This window comes from Globicephala melas, chromosome 10 (assembly GCF_963455315.2).
Source record: "Globicephala melas chromosome 10, mGloMel1.2, whole genome shotgun sequence".
NCBI classification, from domain to species: Eukaryota; Metazoa; Chordata; class Mammalia; order Artiodactyla; family Delphinidae; genus Globicephala; species Globicephala melas.
The window spans coordinates 42,392,595-42,405,584 of record NC_083323.1 but is presented as its reverse complement, the minus strand read 5'-3'; positions in this window follow the sequence as shown (position 1 = coordinate 42,405,584).

The following is a 12,990-nucleotide window of genomic DNA, read 5'->3' as shown; positions in this document are numbered from 1 at the left end:
ATAAAATATCACTTCTCACCCACTACATTGGTAAAAAAAACATACATATATATATATAATATTTTTTAAATGATAATCTGCTGAAGGAAAGAGGACTCTCATATACTGTTGGTAGAAAGGTAAACTGTTACTGCCTTTTTGCAAAGCAACTATCAATATAAAGTATACAGGTAATGTTCCACAGTAATTCCACTCCTGGGAAACTGTCAACTAGAAATAAAGCACCATTCCATCAGGATGTATGTACAATGGTGTTGATTACTGCCTTGTATAGAACTAGTTCTGTGAAAGGTACTTTGGAGCCATACTGACTAGTTTGCCATCTACTAGCTATACAGCCTTGGGAAAGTTTCTTATCCACTGCTGTTCAGTTTCCTGCAATGGAGAGAATAACCTTAATTCAGTGACTTTATACACGTAAAGTGCTTAGAAAAAAATACTTTGCATGTGGTACACACTCAGTAGGTGTTAGCTATTATTTCTTTACTGTGGCAAAAAAGTAAAATCATCTTGACTATCAATTAAGGATATAGTTAAATAAATTGGTGTTGCCTTCATAACTGTGAGATATTATGTAGCCATTCATAAGAATTAATTAAATCTATATGGAGAGATTACCTAGAGGCATTGAGGGATAAAAGCCAGATACAGAAAGATGGGATAATTATATATATAGAGAGAGAATAATTATAATAATTATATATACATGTATATAATTATCCTACTTTTATGAAGCAAACCATTCATTCATTTAACAAATATTTATTGAGCATCTATAATGCTGCAGACACTTTTAAATACTTGGTTCTGTTCTATGTTCTGGACATAATAATAATTATGTGTGTGTGTGTGATTATACAATGAACAAAGATTTGGAAGGATACACATTAAGCTTTCAAGGCTACCTTAAGGATGAAGGTGATTAGAAAAGAAAAAGGAACTAGGCAAAAAGACTAAAAAAACTAGACGTCCATGATAAAACAGCAGGCATATGAATATTTATGTAAAACTGTCCATATGTGTGTGTGTTCCTGTGTGCTCATAAGGAAGTCTATGAAAAAAACGGTCACCAAAATGTTGACTATGTTACCTCTCCATATAGAGACATTTCAAAGGATGGCAATTTAAATAGCAGTACAATGTAAATCAGTCACAATTTACATCATTTTATTTTAACTTCCTTGGAAATCTGAATATAAATATGTACTCAGATCTGCAAGGTTATTTCCAGAAATTGCACAAACAACACTAAAAGGGGAAAGCAAAATCGCTGCCTCTAGAGTTTCTTGGCACAAATCAGGCTAGGAAGGTCTCTCTGGCAGGCAGACCCATTTTGGTTTTGACTTCTCCCCTCCTTGGACTGTTAAGCAACCTAGACCCACATACAGCTATCTTCCTATAGATGATACCTTTCACCAGTTCTTACCCTGCTTATTCATTTTCCCATGAAAAGCAAATTGGCTTCACAACTCTCCTTTGGAATTAGAGACCTTAATTCCCACAAAATTAACCCAGAGGGTAATGGGCAGAGAAGTCAGGATGTGTGGCTTAATGTCAGGGGTGTGCATTTATTTCTTACTTTAAAAAGCAAAAAAAAAAGTAGGCAAATAAGTGTGATTTTTTTTCCATTTAACATTTCTATACTCATTTATCAGAGATAAAAAATTTTTTTCACAGTAATCTATTGTGGGGTGGTTTTTTTTTTTGCTAATTTTTAAAAAATAAGCAATCAAGAGAGGGTTTCTAAAATACAAAGCTTTGACACATTTTTATCTTCTAACATGGATAAGCTGCTTTCTATTCCAGTCAACCTCACAGACAGGTTTAAAATCTTCAATCAACATTTATCCATCAACATGAAAAACAATAGTTTAATAACTGTGGCTGTAAAATAAGGCCTCTTCTAACTCCAAGTGATTGCATATTAAAAAGGGACCTCATGATAGCAGTTGAAAAGAAAAAACACAGTAAAGCAGCCCAGCTGTAAACTAATCACGTTATTACCCTATCTTTTAAAAAGTAATGTCAATAAAAGTGAAGTATTCTGCATGAAAACCTAGGAATCCAGGAGAGAGACCAAATTAGAGAAACATATTCATCCAGTCTTGGAATGTTTTCTGCTGTGCAGCAGAATGTTTCATGTGTCAGGGTGCTGGGAAGTATCTGCAGGATCTCCACCTCTTCCTGCAAGGCCATGCTTAGCAAACTCTCTGCATAAGAGTTGTGGTGTACTGCCTGGGCTGCTAACCAGCTGTTGCCTCTTGAGTAGGCACTCACTCAACCTCTGTTTCTTCCGTTGTGAAATGAAGGAGTTGAGTTAGATTACTGTTTCTCAAACCTTAGCCAACATCAGAATCACATGGAGGGGTGACCCCACTCCAAGTTTACAGTTCATCAGGTCCAAGAATTTGCAGCCCTGACAACAATTACACAACCCCCAAATGCCAATAAGGCTAAGGTTGAAACACTCGGGTCTACAGGTGTTCTTAATTTCTATGATTCTACCTCAAAGGGCCAGTTAGGGTTTTACGCTCCTAATCAGGCACACAATGAAAACCAAGTTATCTTCCACTCTTTTTACCTACCTAGGGCAGAGCTTGCCTGGGGTCAAAAGCCAGAGTTTCCAGATGGCTGTTCATTATTATGCTGGGATCCTCCATAGACAATCCTGCTTCATTTCCCTCAACTCTGCCCCTGTCCTTCTGGAATTCTGTTGTCTTATTACCCAAATGAACAATGGGACTTGAACATACAGTAGATGCTTGGGGTCTAAACCACTCATTACTGCTTGAGTATTAGTCTCTCCAGGCCCCAGCCCCACGAAACATCAATATTTCACTGGGAATCCAATCTAGCCTCTCCAACTGTTTCCAGGGCAATCTTCCTTCTTTCTCTTCCAGATTGTTCTTGTTGATAAGCAACAGCTTTTGATTTAATGTTCAGTTATAATATTCTCCCTAAAGGAAAGCTGGAACACATTTCATGATATGAGGTTCCACCATAGCAACAGAAGGCTTTTTAATGCATGCATGAATGTTCAAGATCTAATCAGTGGCATGTGAATGAATTGATACTGCTGAGAATTATTATTCTATGCAGATAGAACAAGCAAACTACAATCTTTTATTTGTTTACATGACACTGGGGGGATATTTGAACTTTTCTAGGATGCAGTTTCTAGTCATTTGTTAAATCTATATGCCGCTTCCATCCTTCAGATAGTGGAAACTACAGATGGCCCACAATGAAATGAACTTTTAGATGAAGTATTTTAAACATTTAATGGGTTTTTATTTAAACAGGTAATTTCATGGTGTTAATAAGATGGTGACATTGCTTCTTCATTCTTTCAAATTCTCTAATTAAAAAGTCTAGCTACCTGACACACTTAGACTCATGGAAACTCAGACTTTAACACTATATTTTGCCTTTGATCATCTATCAGAGATATAACCTCTTTTGGTTTACCAGTCCCTTTACTAATGTGATGAAATCTATAAACCCTTTCCCCAGAAAGCACATATGTTTGGGTACACATAACATTTCACCACAATTTGATGGGATGTTCACACATTCTTCATAGAACCCCCAGAGGATCAGGTTATTGAGTTAAGGACCCTTGCCTTAAAGCAGCATGGGAGGAGTGTCTCAGAAGCCTGGATCAGATCTTATGCGCTCTCCAGTTCCCTGCTCTTAGAGCTCCCCAGGAGAGGCAGGGGGTTGGAGGGGCTCCTTTACCTTAAATAGGCACATACCTTCTACAGTTAGAATTTTAGGATGCTTTAGTACTTGCTTATAGGTATGTGCAAGTTTCCTTTGACTGCAGGTCATAGAAACTCAAAGTAACAAGTGAAAAAGAGGATTTATTGTCCTACATACCTGGGAACTGGATCTAGGACTTCAACAATGTCATGGAGACATTCATGCTTTTTCTCAATCATGATCTTGAGACCTCTCTCTCCCTCCCTCCCTCCCTCCTTCCCTCCCTTATCTTTTGGCTCTGCTTCTTCTCTGTTGTCTTTATTCTGAAGCAAAAAATGTCTACCAGCAGCTCCAGGATTAAATTCTCAATCAAAGAGGAGTTTCTTTCTTTCTAAGAGTTCCATAAAAAGTCCCAGGAAGACTCTCAGTTACCAGTCCCAGATCACATGCTGCAGCCAGCGGTGCATCATAAACCATGTGGGCTGGGAACAGGAAGGAATGATCGCTAAGGGGAGACTGAGAGCTGCTGCTAAAGGAAGGGGAATGGATGCTGGCCAGAGGGGCAAACACATAATGTGTGCTACCATACGGAGAGCAAGTTACCAAGGGATTAATAAAATGTCAGGCTTTATCCATCATCTTCCCTCATTCTCATGTCACCATTTCATTAAAATAAGCCACACACTTAAAGAATGACTTAGACTCAGTCACATATAGGTGGAGGAATTATTTGCTAAAATTTTATTGGGGGAGGAGGATAATAATTCTCTATATTTGCTGTGAGGTTTTAAAAATGCATTGATTGGTCTAATAAGTTGATTACTATTTCTCCATGTACATGTGGTGATACTGAAAGGTTGATCTCCTGAAGTTGTGGTGACTTGGTGTAAACTTCTATAAAAGGATTATTCTCCCATATAGCATATTTCCCTATGGTAAATGACTATATTTTTTTCTTTTAATTTTGGAAAAAAAGAATAAAAAAGGAAAATGCAAGGAACAATGGCAGTTGTCGTCCAAGACCCCTCTACCTATAATTAATAAATGTTAGTATTTTGTCATTTTTGCTCCAGATTTACATAAATGTTTATACAATAAAATCTTACATAAATGCAAAATGAAGTCACTCTCTCCACAGTCCTATTTCTCTATTTTCTAGAAGCAATAACTATATAATTTGATTTTTTAAGAAACTATTTCAGACTTAAAAAAAGCAGATAGACTAATATAACAGATGCTTTGTAGTCATAATTAAGCTTAAGACATAAAATATTGCCAGTTAAGGTCCCTGTGTATACACTTCCCTAATCTCATTCCTCCCCCTTTCCACCACAGGTGACCACTACGCTGAGTTTGGTGTTTATCACTTCCATGACTATTTTTGTTTCTATGGCTACTACTGCTACTACACATACACATACACACACACACACACAATTTTTCATCAAGATAAAGTAGACTTTAAATATTTTATATATGACATTTATATATTATACGTTAATAAATTTATATTTAATTATATAATCATATAAGTATTTTATATTAGTTATAGGTATATAAAGTATTTACTATACATATACAAAGTTCTACACATATAAATGCTGTATGTACTTGTACAACTTGCTGTTTTAGTGGAATAGTTTGTTTTGAGATTTACTTATGTTGAAGCTATGTAATTCTAGTACATTCACCCATGGTATGTTACATTTGAAATTAATCTGTAAAAGACATTGCAGCTTCTGGCTTTCTCTCTCTCTCTCTCTCTCTTTCTCTCTCTCTCTCTCTCTCTCTCTCTCTCGTGCTCCCCCTGGGGAAGCCAGCTGCTGTATCTTCAGCAGCCCCGTGGACAGACCCACATGGTAAGGAGCTGATGCCTCCAGCCATCAGCCTCCTGAAAGGCACTGGAAGCACATCTTGTAGTGTAGGCAAGCTCTCCAGTGACTGCAGCCTCCTGAGAGACCCTGAGCCAGAAGCACCCAGCTAAGCTGCTCACGAATTCCTGACCCTCAAAGAAACTGTATAAATATTGTTTCCAGCTGCTAATTTGGTGGGGGGGGGATTTTTACATGACATAACTAGAACGATATTGAAGCAAATCTAAGCATTCATCAAAACACAACATTTTGATGGAGTGCAGACGTGAAACTTTTTCTCAGGAGGAATAATTTTCCTTGATTCTTACCACTAGAGGGCAAAATAGTCACAAATGATGGCTTGAGGAAAGAATTGAAAGGCTTTTTCTCTTTCCATGGAACTACAGATGTCAGAGACACAGAAAAAAACCTTAGAGATCATCTGGTACAGCCTGTGAGGTCACAGATGAGGATTCTAATGCCCAGAGATATAAATTGACTGGTTCGAGGTCACACAGACTTAGGTCTAAATGTACAAACTCAGTTGCATATAATAACATGTAGACCAGGTAACTGTTAATCAATTCTGTTGTTTTTTTTAAAATCGCTAGGTACAGAATAGAGAGAGAAGGCTTTTTAAAATCCTCTGTATTTCAATTAACCTATTAATATCCCTAAGACCAAAAAATGTATAATTGGGTGCCTATTACGAGCCACTTACCAGACCTTATGTACTATACGTCTTCTCATTTAATCTGCACAACAAAGCTTTGAAACTTATACTTATCAATGCATGAGGGACAGTATTTTCCAAGGACATATAGCTAGAAAGAAGGAAAACAAATTTGAATCTGGTACAAGTTAAATCTCACTACAATAATTTTGGCAGGGGTGAGGGGACAACTCAATCTTTGATTATACCAGAAGTTTGTTGCTTCTGGAAATCTTTTAGTACGTTAAGATACTTCGGTGGTTGCCATATAGCATTAAAGAGGAAAGAAAAGAATAATTTTGATGACTCTCCTTCCTTTCTTCCCCGAGGACACACTCTTTCTCTTTCCCCCCTTGCCTCTTCCCTTCTTTCTATCTGAGCAGCTGTATGATCTTGGTTAACCTTCCTGGAGCTTCATTTTGTTGCACCCCCTTCATTTCCAAAATGAGAATACACCTACCTCCTTCAGACTTTCAACAGGGATGCTGTGATGATTAATGAGGAAGTCTTTACGAATCTCATTTGATTTTGCTGAAGACAGGTGTTTAATAAAGCTGATGAGTCATTATAATGGCAATTAGTCATATTTTAGGGCAGATGGGCAGATGTCTGGCAGCAGTGACTTGGCTGGAGCTGTCACCACACCAAAGCAATACAGCGCTGTCAACGTGTCAACTGCATCAAGTTAGGAACAAAAAGAGTGCAATATCTGCCCAACTCACACACTGCTTGATCACCATCCCTGCCTGGTACATACTGGTGCACAGTCACAACAGTCCCAAGGCAGGCAGGCATGCAGACAACCCTGGAAGAACCACCTTATTACTGTGATATATAGTCTCCAAGGAGAGCCACCATTGATGCCTTCTCTCCTTGTACATGCACACCATTCCTCGTATATGCATGTATATGCACGTCACACCAAGGGATTGAGCCTATTTCTCCTCCCCTTGAATCTGGACTGACTTAGACCAGTAGGTTGCTCTGGCTATGACTCTGCTTATTCCAGGTCAAGACTTCAGGAGGTCAAGCCTTCAGGCAGCTTCTGCTTCCTCCCTCTTGGAAGAGAGCTGCAGTGCAAGGAGTCACTAGGAGGAAGCTCAAGCTAGCCAAGTGGAGAGACAGAGACAGAGACATGCCAACCAGCTCTCAGATGTTCTAGACATCACATCTGACATTATGGACATGAGGAGTGAAGAAGCAATCTTAAACATTTCAGCTCCAGTAGACACCATGTGAAGCCAAAGAACTCTCCAGCCCAGACTGCAGAAACAGGAGAATTAATACATATTTGGGGACTTCCTTGGTGGCACAGTGGTTAAGAATCCGCCTGCCAATGCAGGGAACATGGGTTCGATCCCTGGTCTGGGAAGATCCCACATGCCGTGGAACAACGAAGCCTGTGTGCCACAACTACTGAGCCTGCGCTCTAGAGCCCGTGAGCCACAGCTACTGAGCCTGTGTGCCACAACTACCGAAGCCCACGCACATAGAACCCGTGCTCTGCAACAAGAGAAGCCACCGTAATGAGAAGCCCGTGCACCGCAAAAAACAGTAGCCCCCCGCTTGCCACAACTAGAGAAAGCCCGCACTCAACAACAAGACCCAATGCAGCCAAAAATAAACAAATAAAATAAATAAAATTTCAAAATAAATAAATAGAGACTTCCCTGGTGGCGTAGTGGTTAAGAATCCGCCTGCCAATGCAGGGGACACGGGTTCGAGCCCTGGTCCGGGAAGATCCCACATGCCGCGGAGCAACTAAGCCAGTGCGCCACAACTGCTGAGCCCGCATGCCACAACTACTGCAGCCCGCGTGCCTAGAGCCTGTGCCCCACAACCAAGAGAAGCCACTGCAATGAGAAGCCTGCACACCGCAACAAAGAGTAGCCCTCGCTCCCCGCAACTAGAGAAAGCCTGCGCACAGCAACAAAGACCCAACGCAGCCAAAAAAATAAATAAATAAATTTAAATAAATAAATAAAGCTGAGAGGGACCTAACAACAACAAAAAAATACATATTTGGTACTGGGAAGCCATTTTGTTCTCAGGATGTTTGTCTCCTGGCGATAGATATTTGAAACACCTATCACCATTTAAAATAGGGTTATATACCTCTTGATACTCTCTTTGCTAAAGGAAATAGAATATTCTTTCAGAGAAATGAAATGAGAAAAGTTTCAGTTGGGTAAAATGGAGGTGAGTAATTCCTTTTTAGAGGATAGATTTTGGCCTCATAAAAGTTCTGTTTTAATAGAGCATTTATTCCTTTCTGCGTTCATTCACTCAATAAATATTGGTTGAATAAATTTATTGTCCGTTGTATATCTGGTACAGTTCTGGGCATGGAGTACATAGTGCTAAATGAGACACATATAGTGCTGACATCCTAATTGGAGAAGACAAACAACAACTACAAAATAAGATTATTGCAGCCAATGATAATGCATCTGAGAGGGGGTAATGTGATAGCATTATCATAATCTTTCCAAGGGTCACTTCCTCATGTATCTGCAATAAACAGAAATAAAGAAAGAGTTCCCCCTAAGCTTGTAATACAGTTTAATTATCTGCAACCTAATTAGCAGTTTCTTGGTGTGGGTACACACTCACAATTTAGGGCCTTCCCATTTTAGACGTCATGTCTGTAGCTTGGCTAACACTGAAATAGATCTGATAAGAAAGGGTTTTTTCTGCTACCTTATCACTTTGGGGGAGGTGAAGGTGGGATGTGCTAACGTTGAAGGAATAGGTGCTGTGAAGCCCAGGCCGGGTCTATTAACACAATCTGAGCCATGGCCACTTCTGTGCTCAAAGAAAATAAGTTTGAATTAGGAAAGAAACAAGGAGCTAGATATTTGATAGTCCTAAATTTCTGGAAGGTTTAACTTACTGATTTTCTTCTAAAGGAAGGGTACTTTTCATGAGAGAATTCAAGTGGAAAAACCACTCTTCTCTCATACATAACATGGCTCTCTGCTATCCTGTGAGTCTGCTCTCAGGCACTTCCTTATTCTTTTAAAATTAGCAGTGACTCCTTCGAAAGCAGTGATTCTGACTTACTTTCTTTGCTTCTTCAGCCTTTCATGCAATATCCCTCCCATAGCACATGCTTAATAAATATTTGTTGAATGAGCAGATATTGGATAAAGAGACCAGTATCTGCATTTGAATCCTAGCTCTGCAACGTACTAGCAGTGTGACCTTGGTCAAGTTACTTAAGTTTTCTATATTTCCATTTTCTCAATTGTAAAGTAGGAAACATAATATTTACATGATTGGTTGTAATAAAAATTAACTACTCACATACATATAATACATACATAATGCAATTAATGAAGAGGTTACATGTGGTTGAAGCTAATTAAATGTAGTTCCTCCCCAAAGAGGGTATTTGCCTTTAGATAAAATCTGGGAAAAGTGGAGATCACTGCTATGATCTGAATGTTTCTGTTCCCCACCCCCCAAGTTTATACATTGAATCCTAACCCCCAAGTTGATGGTATTAGAGGTGAGGCCTTTGGGACGTGATTAGGTCTAACCAGGTGGATGGGATTAGTGCCCTTCTAAAAGAGGCCAGAGAAAGCTCCCCTGTCCCCTTCTGCCATGTGAGGACACAGCAAAAAGACATCTGTCTTTGAACCAAAAAAGCCGGCTCTCACCAGACACTGAATCTGCAAGCGCCTTGATCTTGAATCTCCCAACGTCCGCAACTGTGAGAAATCAATTACTGTTGTTATGAACCATTCGGTCTATGGTATATTGTTATGGCAGCCCAAATGGACTAGAAGGATCACTATTGCTAGAATTCAATTTGAGTTTTTTTTTTATTTAAATGGTGACTTTTCAAACTCTGCTTTCACCTAAGATAAATTTCTTATTTGGCCGCTACTACTTGCAATATATGAGTATCTATTATAATTTATCAAGTCACTATTTTGGAAACAATAATATTAAGCTTCAAATCGACCATGTAGTGATCAAAGTTTGCTAAGGCAAAAGAGTTGGAAGGACAGAAAAACAAAGCAGCAAACTTGACTCCTTTTACAAACTACAGTCTAACACCAGAAGAGCTAATCTTGAAATGTCTGTTCATAGGAAACTCACTGTAAAGTCCCATGATGTTAATGGGATAAGCAATATATCCTTGCCAAAAAGACACCCAGCTAGATATTTTGGAAAAATGTGTCTTTGATTAAAGGCTATTACCTAAAGAGAAAAAATGACACAAATAAATAGTTTTTGTCACTTTTTTGTTTATCTCATATTTGTGGAATACGTGAAAATGGAATTATTGATACAAAATTTGAAAAATTCATATGAGGTGATTATTATAATTTTTAAATTATAAGCTTTATTTGGCAAGGTGAGAACATACAAGAGCTGAGATTCACCAGTATTTTAAAATGGATGATAATGAGAAAAAATTATGACTAGGACAATCAGCTTAACATTAAAAGCCACTTGTTTTAGACTGTAACTTAACAGGAAACAAAATGATGATATTCAATTTATGGCATAATCTCTTTAAGTGGCAGAAACTATAGCCTTTAAGAAGATTCAAACCTTTTCTTCTCTAACTACTAGGGAAAGACTTATCTGTTCTCAGGAATTACTGAAATAAGCATTCTGATCTTTCAAAATCTGTATGATTGCTAATTCCATGGTGCTTCATCCTGCATGAACATAAAGGTTTATAAATAGATTTAGAGATTAAAAAAACTAAAAACAGAGCTACCATATGATTCAGCAATCCCACTCCTAGGCGTATATCCAGAGAAAAACATGGTTCAAAAGGATACATGCACCCCAATGTTCATAGCAGCACTATTTACAATAGCCAAAACATGGAAGCAACCTAAATGTCCAGTGACAGATGAATGGATAAAGAAGATGTGGTATATATATATATATATATATATATATATATATATATATATATATATATATATGTATATATAATGGAATATTACTCAGCCATTAAAAAAGAATGATATAATGCCATTTGCAGCAACATGGATGGACCTGGAGATTATCATACTAAGTGAAGTAAGTCAGACAGAGAAAGACAAACATCCCACGATATTGCTTATATGTGGAATCTAAAAAGAAAATGATATAAATGAACTTATTTACAAAATAGAAATAGACTCACAGCCTTAGAGAATGAACTTACGGTTACCAGGGGGGAAGGGTGGGGGGCAGGGATAGATTGGGATTTGGGGATTGACATATACACACTGCTATATTTAAAATAGATAAACAGGGAATTCCCTGGCAGTCCAGTGGTTAGGACTCCATGCTTTCACTGCCCACTGCTGAGGGCGCAGGTTCGATCCCTGGTCAAGGAACTAAGATCCTGCAAGCCACGTGGCATGGCCAATAAGTAAATAACCAACAAGGACCTACTGTATAGCAAAGGAACTCTGCCCAGTATTCTGTAATAACCTAAATGGGAAAAGAATTTGAAGAAGAATAGATACATGTATATGTATAACTGAATCACTATGCTGTACACCTGAAACTAACACACTGTTAATCAACTATGCTCCAATATAAAATAAAAATTTTAAATAAATGTAAGCTAAAAAAAAGTGAGATAGCAACAAGTGATTTGTCTTCCTATAACACATTCTTACTTGGGTAACAAATGACTGAAAGATTTCCAACGACTCGCGTGCCTTGCTGACTAGGCAATCTGCACTCTGAGAGTTTTCTCTGGCTCTCAGTATTCTAGATGGCATCTCTGTTTGGGATGAAATTAGAACGATTACCTCTGTAACCTTAAAAACACTTTGCCATCTTCCAAAAGCAAGCCGTTAAAAACATAAGATAAACAACAGACCCCAAGGATATGGCAAAAATAAAATGAGGTGTTTTTGTCACTGGGCTCCAGCTGGACACAGGGTATAAGCTAGAAGAGTTCGTGAACTGGTTATGCGTTCTGTACCACACCACACAGATCAATGACGATCCCTTAGGATTTACCGTGACAGACATTATTATAATCTCTTTAACTCTGCACTTAAAAGTATATGTTTGGCTCAATTTCTACCCAGAATTCCTGGGTCTGTGTCATTGTCAGGTAACTAGTACCTTCTCAGAGAATGGAACATTTTACTGAAGATCTCTCTATTTCCCTTCACTCACAGATTCACATACAGGGGGTACTTAAATGCTCCTCAGTCCTGGGAAAGTGGGTGATGAAGAAGGTCAGGAATGGAATAGGTAGAAAAATCTTCCCTAGTCTAACACTGTATCGGCTCTTTACCCAATTTCTGCTAATGAGCTGAATCACAATGTCCTTGAAAATACTGGTGTTTGGGAAAAAAAGATTTCAACCTCTATCAGGTGTTGCTTAGCCCCTTCAGACCATCTAGTCTTCCATTTACTGACTCCATAAAAAATACATCAAGTATTTACTTTATCCCCAAAGTTGTACCAGCCCCTAGAAAAATACTGCATTTAATAAGATGGACATAGTCTGTGCCTGCACGAGAATTTACAGCTTAGAGGTGAAGGGAACTAAACAGATGTTTGCAGTTAAGTGTTGCATATACACTGTGGAAGTGTTCCCACTTCTTCCAACTGGTAGAGTAGAAAAGGACACCAAAGTTACCCTCGTCTGGGTATCCTGGTGCAAATAATTTCATGGGATTCAATCAATTTCCTCAGATGAAAGTAAGAGGGCTTGGACTAAATGAATTCTAAAGGTTCCTTCCA